The following is a 3628-nucleotide window of genomic DNA, read 5'->3' as shown; positions in this document are numbered from 1 at the left end:
ACCAGCCCTTGAATTGAGGGGTAGTACTATAGTGCTTAAGGGTCACTTGGTTTTATACCGTAAAGCAAGGAAAATGATACCCAAGGGATGTGTCTATCATCTTGTGCGAGTCAAAGACTCTAGTTTAGAGACTTCTAGTCTTGAGTCAGTTCCATTAGTAAATGAATTCTCAAATGTGTTTCCTAAATATCTTCCTGGAGTTCCTCCCGTAAGGGAAATTGACTTTGAAATAGACCTTCTTCCAGATACTCTGCCTATTTTTCTTTCTCCATACAGAATGGCTAGAGTTGAAAGAATAGTTAAAGGACTTTTTAGACAAGGGGTTCATCAGACCCAATGTTTCCCCATGAGGTGCACCAGTCTTATTTGTACGTAAGAAAGATGGTTTACTCAGAATGTGTATAGACTACCGTCAGTTGAAAAAAGTAACTGTCAAGAATAAATATCCACTTCCTAGAATTAATGAGTTGTTTTACCAACTTCATGGAGCCAGTTAATTTTCTAAGATAGTCCTCAGATCAGGCTATCATCAGCTTAGAGTCAGAGAATGTGACATTCCAAAAACAACTTCCCAAAACCCGATATAGTTACTTAAAATTTCTAGTCATGTCCTTTGGTCTCACTAATTCCCCAACAACTTTCATAAACTTGATGAACTGAGTATTCAAGTAGTACTTGGATATGTTTATCATAGTCTCCATAGATGAGATCCTTATCTACTCCCGTACCAAAAATAATCATGCAGACCACTTCAGAATAGTGTTGTAAACTCTTAGAGTCCATCAGTTTTTCACTAAACTCAGTAAGTGTGAATTTTTTCTAAGATCAGTAGCATTCCGTGGTAATATTATTTATGGTTATGGTATTAGAGTTGATCCTCAAAAGACCGAGGCAGTGAGAAACTCTCATAAACCTATTTCTCCATTAAATATCAGGAGTTTCTTGGGTTTAGCTGGCTATTACCATCGGTTTATTAAAGGGTTTTCAAATATTGCATCTCCCACATCCAGATTGACTTAGAAGAAAGTTATGTTTCAGTGACCAGATTCATGTGAGAAGAGTTTTCAGGAGTTGAAGACTCGAATCACTACAACCCCAGTCCTAACTTTACCAAATAGTTTAGATGGGTTTTTTATGTACTGTGATACATCTAGAGTAGGTTTGGGTTGTGTCCTCATGCAGAGAGGTAGGGTCATAGCCTACGCCTCTAGTTAGATTAAGCCCCATGAGAATAATTACCCTACCTATGATCTTGAGTAAGCAGCTGTAGTGTTTGCTTTAAAGATTTGGAGGCACTATTTATATGGGGTACATGTTGATGTGTTTAAAGATCACAAAAGCTTGCAGTATGTGTTCTCTCAAAAATATTTGAATTTGCATATGAGAAGATGGTTAGAATTGCTAAAAGATTATGACATGAGTGTTCTGTACCATTAAGGTAAGGCCAATGTAGTGGATGATGCTTTCAGTAGGTTGTCTATAGGTAGTGTTGCTCATATTGAGAATAGTAAGAAGAAGTTAGCTTAGGAAGTTCATCAGCTTGCCGGACTAGGTGTCTGCTTAGTCAATTTAGTAGAGGGTAGTGTTTGGGTGCAGAATAGTTTAGAATTATCTCTGGTTTCTGAAATGAAGAAAAAGCAGAACAGAGATACCAGTCTAGTTAAATTGAAGGAGTCATTTAGAGATCAGAAAGTGGAGGTTTTCTCCCAAGGAGGAGATGGTGTGCTACATTGCCAGGGTCGGCTATGTGTACGATGTGTAGATGACTTAAGGCAATGAATTCTTGTAGAAGTGCATGGTGCATATTACTCAATTCATCTAAGTTCCACTAAGATGTATTATGATTTGCGAAAGATCTATTAATAGAGTGGGATAAAGAGGGATATCATAGAGTTTGTAGCTAAGTGCTCTACGTGTCAGCAGGTTATGATTGAACACTAAAAGCCTAGTAGGTTCATGCAGGAGTTCAGTATTCCCACATAGAAATAGGAGAAAGTGAACATAGACTTTGTGATGGGTTTTCCTCGTACTCGTCGTTCGCATGATTTGATTTGGGTTATCATAGACAGGATGACCAAATTCACTTATTTCTTGCTAGTTCATACCTCTTATTTATATAAGGACTATGCCAAACTCTAAATTAGAGAGTTGGTTAGGTTATACTGAGTCCCAGTGTCTATTATATCAGATAAAGGTACATAATTTACCTCTCATTTTTGGAAAGCATTCCAAAAGGGTCTTGGTACCCAAGTTCACCTCAGTTTAAATTTTCACCCTCAGACAGATGGTCAAGTAGAAAGGACCAGTCTGACTCTAGAAGATATGATAAGAGCCTTCGGTATTGAGTTTAAGGGTAGTTGGGATGACTACTTGCCTTTGATCAAATTCACGTATAATAAAAGCTATCATTCCAGTATTTGGATGGCTCAATTTGAGGCTCTTTATGGTAGGAGATATAGTCTCTGATTGGCTGGTTCGAGGTAGGTGAGGCCACAGTAGTAGGGCCTAATCTCATATTTGATGCCTTAGAGAAGGTTTAGCTGATCAGAGAAAGGCTTAGGGCAGCCCAGAGCCGACAGAAATCCTATACAAATATAAGGAGAAAGGATCTCGAGTTTAAGGTCAGCAATTTTATGTACTTGAAAATCTCGCCTATGAAGAGGGTAAATCGGTTCAGTAAGAAGAAAAAGCTCAGTTCTCGATTTGTCGATCCTTATTGAGTTCTCAGCCGTTTCAAAAAGATAGCTTACGAGCTCAAGTTGCCTTCAGATCTACCTTCAGTACACCTAGTATTCCATGTCTCCTTACTAAAGAAATGTATTGGAGACCCAGTAGTCATAGTATCCTTAAAAGGCATAGGTATTCAGATTTATCTCTCTTTCGAAGAGATTCTAGTCCAAAAACAAAGAAGTTCCCTTGGTCCAAGTTCTTTGATGGAATCATTCCGTCGAGGGAGCTACTTGGGAAGCAGAAGCAAATATGCGGACCAAGTATCCTTACCCCTTCTACACAAATTCAGGTTCATCTTAAGGTAACAGTCTTCCTTAGATCTGCTTAGTTCTATGTCCAGTTACATTTATAAACTTGGTATTCTTTACCATTGTATATTATTTTCATGACAATCATGCATTCATCAATCAGTTCAGCCATGTACTACTCATGCATCAAATATGCATGTTCAGTATGAAAACTTAGCTTTTTAGTAGCTTCAGTCATGTATTCCATGCATCAGATATGCATGTTCAGTGCGTAAGTTCAGTCTATATGTGTTTCTCAACTTAATCAGTCTCATTCGAGGACAAATGTTCTCAAGGGGTCGATATTATAATACCCCATATTTACCTAGCTTAATTTAATTCCCAGTGCATGAATATTCATATATAATTTTTTTTAAAAACCACTTAATATTTTTTAATTTAGAGATTACCATTGTGTAGAAAATTTAGTGGGCTTTCCAATGATATAAAATTTGCACAAATCTGATACCAGGGTGAAGAGTTAGGGCAGTTTTTGTAAAGCAGTCTGCCAACTGGCACATCACCGTATTGCGGAGGCTAGCCAAATGGAAATTGTCAGTTTCCATCGAGCCAACGCGAGAAGCCCACGTCATGAAGCAGTGCCAATTCCC

Source organism: Capsicum annuum, chromosome 1 (assembly GCF_002878395.1).
Source record: "Capsicum annuum cultivar UCD-10X-F1 chromosome 1, UCD10Xv1.1, whole genome shotgun sequence".
Classification (NCBI taxonomy): domain Eukaryota; kingdom Viridiplantae; phylum Streptophyta; class Magnoliopsida; order Solanales; family Solanaceae; genus Capsicum; species Capsicum annuum.
This window is presented reverse-complemented; position numbering follows the sequence as displayed.